A 12,723-nucleotide genomic window follows, 5' to 3' on the forward strand; every position below is an offset into this window, starting at 1 on the left:
GTCATTAAACTTAACACTACTGAAATTCTCATTGTGCGTTAAATATAATTAAGATGTTCTTGATCAAACTTGTGGACAAAGTCCTCCCTACCCAAAAGAATACCATTCTTTTCTACATAGTGTTATCTCAAGGATAAGGAAAGTTCCTTAAGAGGAAGATGGTATTGAAGAAAATTAACAAAAATATGTTGTTTGTCTTCTCTCCTTCCCTATGTGGCTTTCCTCATAGCTCAGCTGGAAAATCATCTGCCTGCAATCCAGGAGACCCAGGTTCGATTCCTGGGTAGGGAAGATCCCCTGGAGAAGGAAATGGTAATTCTCTCCAGTATTCTTGCCTGGAGAATCCCATGGACAGAGGAGCCTGGCAGGCTACAGTCCATGGGATCACAAGAGTTGGACACGACTTAGCAGCTAAATCACTAAGCCACCACCATTGCCTGTGTTAATAGTGATATGATAGGCTATGATGCACCAACCAACAACCCCCCCAAATCTCAAAGAGATAATACAGTAAAAGTTTACATTTACACTTCCCATGTGGTTATATTGCTCTCCCATATTGCTGTTGTCCAAATGTTAACTCTAACCTGAACGGCCTCCTTCTTGCAGCTATGCCACCTGAAACATTGGTCTTCCAAGGTTACCACAGGCAGGAAAGAGAGAAGCGGAAGAGGCACAATAGCTTTAAAATGACCAGCAATGTAGCTATTGGCTACAAGTAGTCATATGATGGAGAAGGCAATGGCACCCACTCCAGTACTCTCGCCTGGAAAATCCCGTGGACGGAGGAGCCTGGTGGGCTGCAGTCCATGAGGTCGCGAAGAGTCGGACACGACTGAGCAACCTCACTTTCACTTTTCACTTTCATGCATTGGAGAAGGAAATGGCAATCCACTCCAGTATTCTTGCCTGGAGAATCCCAGGGATTGGGGAGCCTGGTGGGCTGCCATCTATGGGGTTGCACAGAGTTGGACACGACTGAAGCGACTTAGCAGCAGCAGCAGCAGTCATATGACAACAGATTCACAGAAAGGGAGGATGGAAAATGTGGGGGACATATGGCTACTGAATGGCTGATAACTAATGCTACCATATTTTCCAAACAACAAGGAAAAAGAGATGAGCTAATATTAGGATGAATACTTACTATCACAAATGCCAACATGAGCCCTGATGCATGCTAAGTTGGGGTTTGCCATGCTGAAAAATAAAAACACAAAGCAAACAATCAAGGCGACCCCCAGGCAGGATTACTCTCCTCAAGGAGTTTCTCAGCCAAGTGCCTTTGGAAAATCTGATAGTTTCTCCAAGTCTCATTCTTCCTATCTACAGTGCAGGAGGAAAAAAAAGTGATAAGAATTAAATAAGATGTTGTTTGGTTGCTAAGTCGTGTCTGACTCTCTTGTGACTCCATGGCCTGTAGCCTGCCAGACTCCTCTGTCCATGGGATTTCCAAGGTAAGAATATCGGAGTGGGTTGCTATTTCCTTCTCCATTAAGTAAGATACCATATGTTAAACACATAAAAGAATGCCTCACACATTTTAGGTACAAAGTTAAGTGTTATTTTTCTCTCACAAATAACTATATAGATATAAATATTATTTACAGTTAAATACTACTTTCCCTGGGAGAATATGTACGGCAGTAAATTAAGAGAATGGGTTTTAGAGTCCAATAGTCTTGACTTAAGGTAGCTTCCTTATAGCTCAAATGGTAAAGAATCTGCCTGTGAGGCAGGAGATCAGGGTTCAGTCCCTGGGTTGGAAAGTTCTTCTGGAGAAGGGAATGGCAATCCACTCCAGTATTCTTGCCTGGAGAATTCCATGGACAGAGGAGCCTGGCAGGCTACAGTCTGTGGGGTCGCAAAGAGTCGGACACGACTGAGTGACGATCACAAGGTGAAGTGAGCCACTTAATCTCTGTGCCTTTCTGTGTATGCCCTCCATACCAGGAACAACTTGGCTTATTCCTGCCCTGAGTTTTGTTCCTGGTATAAACAAGATGTTCAAGGAAATTTAATTGTACCAAGAAGTGTAGTTCAGAGAATCATCAGCAAGGTAACTCTAGCTAGTCCCACTGTCTTTGTACCTCAGTACTGTAAATGATCGTGAAGCCTCCAACCCTGCCAGTCTCAGTCTGATCTGGTCCAATTTAGGCCCAGCTTTGACACAGATAATATTTGTTCTTCTTTAAGCCTAAACCCAGTCACATAGGTAATGTCTACCCCTGTTATCTTTTGACTCTTTAAAGGTGGCTCCTAGTATTAGCCTGGGGCTTCCCAGGTAGCTCAGCTGGTACAGAATCTGCCTGCAATCCAGGAGACCCCGGTTCAATTTCTGGGTGGGGAAGTTCCCTTGGAGAAGGGATAGGTTACCCACTCCATTATTCTTGGGCTTTCCTGGTGGGTCAGATGGTAAAGAATCCTCCTGGAATGCAGGAGATTTGGGTTTGATCCCTGGGTTGGGAAGATCCCCTGGAAGAGGGTATGGCAACCCACTCCAGTATTCTTGCCTGGAGAATCCCCAGGGACATAGGAGCTACAGTCCATGGGATCACAAAGAGTCAGACATAACTGAGCAACTAAGCACAGTACTGCACAGTATCAGTCTCAGGCCTCCAGCATGCCCATCTGCTCCCATGAGCCCCAAAACATGAGAGTGAGTTCACAGAGAGCAGTTAATCAGGATATTACCTAATTTATTTAAAGGAAAGAGGAGATACTGGGGCAAAAGTCTTGGCCTTGGCACAGGTGAATTTAAGATGCAAATTATACATATAGAGAGATATGATAAACTGTAAAAGGCAGAGAATGTAGTAGAGGGCTTTGATTTTAACTTGCACTGAAAGAAGCAAAAGGAAAAGACACCTACAGATTAAATAGTCATGTTTGTGCTTTTGTTCCTGTAGTTCTCCCTGCTTCACATTTTTAAAGGACAGGGGAAAAAAAGAAAAAACAAAACTATGTTCTAACTCTGTGCTATTTTTTTTTGTAAAGATAATTAGTGGGATACTTAGTAGCTTATTCTATATAGTCTCCTTGAAGTATTTCCTTTTTTGCTATTGTTAAAATTTTTGTGACTCTGCTCCGCAACTGGACTATAAATCTACTGATATGAAAATGTTCCTCTAAATGTCAAATAAGACAGGCTTTGTCAACAGACAGATCTGAGTTTGAATCTTAATGCTCCACAACACATGTAACCCTAAGTAAACTAGTTAACTGTTCTGATTTTCTGTTGGCTCTTCTGTGCAAAAGAGAATAATATTTATATACTGTGTTGAATACTATCCCCTAAAGATTTATTTCCTTCCACAAGCCTCAGAATGTGACCTTATTTGGGGATAGGGATGTTACAGATATAATTATTTCAGATGAGGTAGGTCACAGTGAAGTAGGGTGGACCCTTAATCCAAAATGACTGGTACCCAGGACTTCCCTAGAGGTCTAGTAGTTCAGAACCTGCCAGTCAATGCAGGGGACATGGCTTTGATTCCTGGTATGGGGAGATCCCACATCCCTAAAAGTAACTAAGTCCATGCACCACAACTACTGATTCAGTGCTCTAGAGCCCATGAGCTACAAGTGTTAAGCCCACGCACCACAACTATTGAAGCCCACGCATCTAGAGCTCATGCTCTGCAACAACAGAAGCCACCACAATGAGAAGCCCGTGCATCTCAACTAGAGGGTAGCCTTTACTCTCTGCCACTAGAGAAAGCCCACGCACGTTGAAAAATAAATAAGTAAATAAATCTCAAAAATGACTGAAATCCTCATAAGAAAAGGAGAACATCATGTGGAGACACAAACACAGAGGGAAGAAGGCCAAGTGGTGACAGAGGCAGAGACTGGAACTAGGAAATTGTGCAAGCCAAAGAACATTAGGATTGTTGCAACCATCAGAAGCTCAGAAAGAAGCATGGAATACATTCTCCCTCTGAACCCCAAAGAAGAAACCAACCCTGCCAACACCTTGATTCCGTACTTCTGGCCTGAAGAATGAAGATAAAATGCTGGTTGCATTAATTTACATAAGTACTTACCATGATGCCTAGCACAGAATAATCACACAGGAAAGGTTACCTTGCAAATATTTACTGACTGAGAGAATGAGAGTCCATATAGAATATACCAGCTCTCTGTCCTTTCCTAGAGGCTCAGATGGCAAAGAATCTACCCACAATGCACGAGGTCCGGGTTCAATCCCTGGGTTGGGAAGATCCCCTGGAGAAGCTAATGGCATCCACTCCAGTATTCTTGCCTGGAGAATTCCATAGATGGAGGAGCCTGGTGGGCTACAGTCCATGGGGTCACAAAAAGTCGGACACGACTGAGTGACTAACACTCACTTTCACTTGTCCTTCTCTACATTCAGATGTTGTACTAGATAGAGAATGGAACAGTTGCGATTCTCCCTTTCTAATCTTCAAAATGAAGTATGTAATTGATAAAGTTGTTGGGCTGGATTTTCTGGGGTCTTATAACAACCAGTTTAAAGAATGAGGCCAAAATGAACTGACAGAGATGAAGGAATTGAAGCAAGAAAATGCCACTGATCCAGAGGGCTGTGAAGCCTGCAAAATAGAACAAACACAGTCTTAAGGCAGGAAGTGTACCACTGTGAATTAACTGTAGGGAAAGCAAAAAAGTGAAACCAAGTTGAAACTATTAAATGAGAAAATCAAACTCAGGATGACAGGCCACAGCAAGTTGACTAGAAGCAAGAGTATAGACTTCAGTAAATAATGACTTTATTGATTTATAGATTTTATTTATCCTAAGGCTACTTTTTAGAATATAGTACTTATTTTTTCTTTGAAATTATATTTTCAGGAATGGGGATTTTTGAAAATACAGAGGATAAGAATGGCTGCTATCAAAAAGTCTACAAACAATAAATGCTATAGAGGGTGTGGAGAAAAGGGAACCTCTTACACTGTTGGTGGGAATGCAAACTAGTACAGACACTATGGAGAACAGTGTGGAGATTCCTCAAAAAACTGGAAATAGAACTGCCATATGACCCAGCAATCCCACTGCTGGGCATACACACAGAGGAAAACACAATTGAAAGAGAAACGTGTACCCCAATGTTCATTGCAGCACTGTTTACAATAGCCAGGATATGGAAGCAACCTAGATGTCCATCAGCAGATGAATGGATAAGAAAGCTGTGGTACATATACACAATGGAGTATTACTCAGCCAATAAAAAGAATGCATTTGAATCAGTTCTAATGAGGTGGATGAAACTGGAGCCTATTATACAGAGTGAAGTAAGTCAGAAAGAAAAACACCAATATGGTATGCTAATGCATATATATGGAATTTAGGAAGATGGTAATGATGACCCTATATGCGAGACAGCAAAAGAGACACAGATGTATAGAACAGACTTTTGGACTCTGTGGGAGAAGGCGAGGGTGGGATGATTTAAGAGAATAGCATTGAAACATGTATATTATCATATGTGAAGTAGATTGCCAGTCCAGGTTCGATGCATGAGATAGGGTGCTCAGGGCTGGTACACTGGGATGACCCTGAAGGATGGGATTGGGAGGGAGGTGGGAGGGAGGATCAGGATGGGGAACACATGTACACCCATGGCTGAGTCATGTCAGTGTATGGCAAAACCACTACAATATTGTAAAGTAATTCTCCACCAATTAAAATAAATTAATTTTAAAAAGAAAATATAGAGGAATAGAAAAGTTAAAAAGTATCCAAAATATTCTGAAATTGGAAGCTATTGACAGTCCAGGAATTAAGTTCTCTAAGCACAGGAGCCATGTCTGTCTTATTTACTGAGTCCGCTGTCTTTGGCAGAGGGTTTGCAAATAGGAGTCATCCAATAAATATTTGTTAAGTGACAAAATGAACTAGGTTAGGTATATCTTCTTCCTCAGATTTTCAAATTTTTTAAATGGGATTATGTTGTATGTTGATCCCAAGCACCAGCTTGAGTTTCATCCTTTCCTTGTTTTCAAATTTAATCAGTATAAGCACTACATGCACTGGGAAAGTTATTTCAACACTAGTTTCACAGACACTCAAACACTAGTTCATCATGTTTTATGGTCTATTAAATTAATTTCTCTAGAGCCAAATTCCTCTAATTGCAAACTATCTTGTAAATCTCTGTCATATTTTCTTACCTACACTTGATGCTAAATACCATTTACTCCATGCAATAACTGCCTAAAGCACTTAACAAACTGTAGCATATTACGTTTATTTCTTCCTATTTAGGTTAAAATTTATACTTGAAGATACATTTCCTTGACTAAAAATAAGAGAAAAAGAGAGAAAAAAATTCTTATTTCCTCAGAAAAATTCAGGTATTCTAACAATAATACAAACCTACAGTGAAATCACTGATGGGAAGCCACAGATTATTGGTATCTAAACTGAAGTCTCAGGTTGGCTCTTCTAATTTATACCTAATAAATGAATCCTTAGAGGAGAAAAAAGATAAAAAATATATGAGGGCAACAACTTTCATGAAATGTTGCAGGTGTTTCTCATGAGAATAAACATGAGAAAGTAAATCAGAAAATAAATCCCCTTGAGAAAGAAGCTGCATGCCCCAAATACTGACAGAGTATGAAACTAAGTTACAACATAAGTTCCAACATAATTCAGTTTATTTTGTTTTCTAAATTTTACCACCTTTAAGCGATAATACTTTTATCCAAGGCTCAAAGCAGAACTGTGGAACTTATTGAAATAGGCTTCTTGAAGATATATCTAACATGAGCAAAATCAGAGAACATCTCAGAAAATTATACCCTTTCAAGAAGAAGCAACTGCAGAGAACTGGGTTATGTACTTGAACTAAATGAAACCAAAGGCTTGAATTTCTCCCATTATTTTTGTAAAAAGAAAAGTTCATTTTATATTAGTCTAGACAAGTGGGCTGGGATAGTCGGTTAATAATGTGATGCTACACTGTCCTTGCTTTGCTGCAAACTGCCTCTTTGTCATTTTGAATGTTTATCAATGCTATGAAAAGACTTAATTATATAACATAATGCAAAATATATTAAATCAATATGGAACTAGATGCAGTCTCTCACATTTCAAAACATTTTTCCAACATTTTTGCAAGGCAGGTACTCGATAGTATCACCTCAATTATTCTGATAAAATGGCTAAATAATAGGAAAATTAAGCTCAAAGTAGTTGCTGCTGTCACTATTAACTTTTATCTTTAATTTGAACAAATTAATTCATGATTATTACATTAAAAAAGAAAAAGTAAATTTAATAAAATTCCATCACCTAGGAATAGGCACTGTTATTATTTCACATTCTTCCCATTAGAAAAAATACACACATGTATGTGTTTTTTTCAAACAAAAAATGAGACTATATGTTATTCTATAATTCTATATATATATACCTGTATATACATATATACATACATACATATGGAGAGAGAGGGGGAGGAAGGGAGCACATGCAAGAAAGCATCATTCTATGGCAAAATTACAAATCTAAAACATCATTTTAATGACAGTATGATATTACAAAAAATTGCTATAGTATAATTTATCTAATCTCTCCTATGTTGCCTGATATTCAAGGCATTTCCATTGTCTTGCTATTATAAACAATGCTGTGGTAAAAGTATCATAACCTTTGTTTATCCACCCATTTTTTTCCCTTCAGTTAACACCTTAGAAGTAGAACTATTATGTCAAATGGATTATCTTACAGTTTTTGATAGTACCGCCAAGTTGCACCCCAGACACATGATATCAATTCATGCTCCTACCAAAAATGCAAGAGCATACTTATTTCTTCATATTTACATCAGTTCATAGTCCTCTTTTTCGATTTTTGTCAATCTGATAACTACAGGATGTTATCTTAATAGGTGACAAATTCAAGATACATATATATTAGAAAAAACTAAATAAATGACTAAAAGAACAAAACAAATAGGCCAATAAAGATTAAATGGAATTGCAAAAAGTAATTAATTAATATAAAAAATAAGACAGAAAAAGGTAACAAAGAATAGATAGGACAAAAAACAAATAGCAAGATGAGACATAAACCTAAAAACATCAATAGTAATATTAAATGTAAATGGTTCAAATGTTGCAATTAAAAGACCAAACTTATCAAACTAGATTTAAAAAATCCAACCATATGCTACTAACAAGAATCACACTAATATAAAGACATAAAGGGTTAAAATTAAAAGGATGAAAAATTAAATACTATAATTTGTTGTTGTTCAGTTGCTGACTCTTTGTGACCCCATGGACTGCAGCACGCCAGGCTTCCCTGTCTTTCACCATCTCCTGGAGCTTGCTCAAACTCATGTCCATTGAGTCAGTGATGCCACCCAACTGTCTCATCCTCTGCCACCCTCCTCTCCTCTTGGCTTCATCAGGGTCTCTTTCCAGCATCAGGGTCTTTTCCAATGAGTTGGGTTTTCACATGAGATGGCCAAAGTATTGGAGCTTCAGCTTCAGCATCAGTCTTTCCAATGGATACTTAGAGTTGACTTTCTTTAAGATTGACTGTTTTGATCTCTAGGGACTCTCTTGAGAGTCCAAGGGACTTGCTGTCCAAGGGACTCTCAAGAGTCTTCTCTAGCACACAATTCAAAAGCATCATACCATATGTATACTATATGTATATACCATACCTATAGTATACCTTACATACAGTATGTATACCATACTATACATAGTATACTACAGTAGGTATACATAGTATGTATACCATATTATACATACCATACTAACATCAGGCAAAAACCCCAGAGGGACATATTTAATATAAGACAAAATAGATTTCAGAGCATAGCATATTATGTAGATAAAGAGGGTCATTTCATAATGATAAAAGGGTCAGTTCAGAAGGAAAATATAAAAGCCCTAAAGGTTTCAGTTCAGTTCAGTCACTCAGTCGTGTCCGACTCTTTGCAACCCCATGAATTGCAGCACGCCAGGCCTCCCTGTCCATCACCAACTCCCGGAGTTCACTCAGACTCACATCCATTGAGTCAGTGATGCCATCCAGCCATTATGCACCTAATAATAGGGCTTCACAATGTATGAAGCAAAAAAAAAGACAAAATTTAAAGGGTATATAAAAAAAAGACTAATCCACATAATCAAGGATTCCAATACCTGTCTCTCAATAATTGATAGAACAAGTAGAAAAATAACTGTAAAACAAGTAGAAAGTTTTTAAGGTTTAGAAGAATCATGACACTATCAGTTATCTTGACCTAAGATATCTGACATTTATAGAATATTACTTGGAATAACAGAAAACAATTCTTTTTATGGAAGATTTACAAAGACAGGACTATATTTGGGGCCATTAAAATTTTAGTAAATTTAAAAGGATTCAAATATATAAAATATATTTCTTGATCACACTAAATGAAAGACATGTTTAATGAAAACTCTCTAGAAAATTCCCAAATACCTGTAAGTTAAACAGCAAACTCCTAAGTAAACTATGTGTCAAAATGTATAATAAAGGAAATTTACAGTTTTAGACTGGATGAAAATGAAAATATAACATACCAAAATTTGTGGGATTTAACTAATACTACGGGAGAAATATCAGATATGCAGATGACACCACCCTTATGGCAGAAAGTGAAGAGGAACTCAAAAGCCTCTTGATGAAAGTGAGAGAGGAGAGTGAAAAAGTTGGCTTAAAGCTCAACATTCAGAAAATGAAGATCATGGCATCTGGTCCCATCACTTCATGGCAAATAGATGGGGAAACAGTGGAAACACTGTCAGACTTTATTTTGGGGGGCTCCAAAATGACTGCAGATGGTGACTGCAGCCATGAAATTAAAAGACGCTTACTCCTTGGAAGGAAAGTTATGACCAACCTAGATAGCATATTCAAAAGCAGAGACATTACTTTGCCAACAAACATTCATCTCGTCAAGGCTATGGTTTTTCCTGTGGTCATGTATGGATGTGAGAGTTGGACTGTGAAGAAAGCTGAGTGCCGAAGAATTGATGGTTTTGAACTGTGGTGTTGGAGAAGACTCTTGAGAGTCCCTTGGACTGCAAGGAGATCCAACCAGTCCATTCTGAAGGAGATCAGCCCTGGGATTTCTTTGGAGGGAATGATGCTGAAGCTGAAACTCCAGTACTTTGGCCACCTCCTGTGAAGAGTTGACTCATTGGAAAAGACCCTGATGCTGGGAGGGATTGGAGGCAGGAGGAGAAGGGGACGACAGAGGATGAGATGGCTGGATGGCATCACTGACTCGATGGACATGAGTCTGAGTGAACTCCAGGAATTGGTGATGGACAGGGAGGCCTGGCATGCTGAGATTCATGGGGTCGCAAAGAGTCAGACATGACTGAGTGACTGAACTGAACTGAACTGATGCTAGAAGAACATCTGTAGCACTAAACACCTGAATTAAGTAAAAAAAGAAGGGATTCTTAAATAAATGTCTTGAGTATCTACACTAAAAAAATGAGGAAAAGAAAGAGCAAATGAAACCCCAAATAAACAGAGGAAAGAAAATAATAAAGATCGGGAATAATAAAGATTGGGAAAAAATAAGCTAGAAAATAAAAAATCAATAAAGACATTAATGTTATTTCTTTGAAAAATTAATAAAACTGATAATCTTCTAATCACACTTTTCAAGAAAAAAAGATCCATATTACCAATATCAAGAATGACATATTACCAGTATCAATATACCAATATCAAGAAAGTATAATTACTATACATCCTATGAGATTAAAATTTTAAGAAGTACAACAATTTAGATGAAAAGGACAATTTCTTGAAAGATACAAACTATCAAAGACCAATCAAGAAATAAACTGAAGCCTTCTCTAGTTATTACTTCATTTGCAGTTTAAAGCCTTCTCACAAAGATAAGTTCAGACCTGGATAGTTTCACTAATGAATAGTAGTAAACATTTAAGAAAGTAACAATATCAATTCTACACGATCTTTTACAGAAAAAGTAAAAGAAAGAACACTTGCCATGACTGAAGTCATGAAATTAAAAGATGCTTGCTCCCTGGAAGAAAACCAATGACAAACCTAGATAGAGTATTAATAAGCAGAGGCATTATTTTGCCAACAAAGGTCCATATAGTCAACACTATGGTTTTTCCAGTAGTCATGTACAGATGTGAGAGTTGGACAATAAAAAAGGCTGAGCACTGAAGAATTGATGCTTTTGAACTGTGGTGTTGGAGAAGACTCTTGAGAGTCCCTTGGACTGCAAAGAGATCCAACCAGTCCATCCTAAAGGAAATCAACCTTGGATATTCACTGGAAGGACTGATGCTGAAGCTGAAGCTCCAATACTTTAGCCACCTTATATGAAGAACCAACTCATTGAAAAAGACTCTGATCCTGGGAAAGATTGAAGACAGGAGGAGAAGGGGACAACAGAGGATGAAATGGTTGGATGGCATCGTCGACTCAATGGACATGAGTTTGAGCAAACCCCAAGACGGTGAAGGACAGGGAAGCCTGGCATGCTGCAGTCCATGGGGTTGCAAAGAGTCAGACACAGTGACTGAACAACAGGACTTCTCAACTTAGTCTATGAAGATAGCATCACCTTGATTCCAAAACCAGATGAAGACATCCTAAGAGGAGAAAATTATAGACCAATATCCCTCGTGATCATAGATGTAAAAGGCCTTAAATTGTTAGCAAATGAAATAGAAAAAGATAAACATGAATAATATATCATGACTGTGATTTCTTTCAGAAATTCAAGCTGGTTTAACTTGAATTTGATTTAAATTCAAGTTGGTTTAACATTCAAAATCAACCAATGCAATTAATCAAATTAAAAGATCACCAAATGATCATATCAAGAGAATCAGAAAAAGGTATTTGACAAAATCCAACATCTGCTCATGATAAAAACTTTTAACAACAAGGAAATAGAAGGAAATTTCCTCTGCCTGATAAAGGATTTGTATGTTACAAGCTACATCTAACATCATATTTTATAGTGAAAAACTGCCTGCTTTCTTCCTAAGATCAGGAATGAGACACAATGTCTGCTCCAATGACTTTTACTCAGCATCATCCTGGAGATCCTAAACAGTGTAATGAGGTATGAAAATTAATCAATCAATCATGTAGATATTTATTTGCAGGCAACATGACTGTCTGTGTAGAAAATCCTAGGAAATCATCAAAAGAGGCAACGAATAAGTGAGTTTACCAGGATTTCAGGATGCAAGATCAATAACAAAAATTAATTGTATTCCTATCAATATATACCAGCAACAAACAATTGAAAATTAAAATTAAACCAATATAAAAAACTTTCTATAATGCCACCAAAAAATGTAAAAGAGATACATTTTGCTAAATACGTATAAGACCTATACACCAAAAAGTAGAAAACATTGATGAGAAAAATTAAAGAAGATCTAAATATATGGAGAGCTAGTCCATGTTCTTGACCCAGAAGACTCAGTATTTCTAGGGTGTCAATTCTTACTAAATTGATCTACAGGTTTAATGCAATCCTAACAAAAACCCTAGGCTTCCCTGGTGGCTCAGCAGTAAAGAATCCTCCTGCCATTTCTGGCGACATAGGTTCGATCCCTGGGTCAGGAAGATCTCTTGGAGAAGGTAATAGTCAACCACTCCAATATTCTTGCCTTGAACCCATGGACAGAGTCTGGTGGGCTAAAAGTGTATGGGGTTGCAAAGTCAGATAAGACTTAG

This window comes from Capra hircus, chromosome 21 (assembly GCF_001704415.2).
Source record: "Capra hircus breed San Clemente chromosome 21, ASM170441v1, whole genome shotgun sequence".
Classification (NCBI taxonomy): Eukaryota; Metazoa; Chordata; class Mammalia; order Artiodactyla; family Bovidae; genus Capra; species Capra hircus.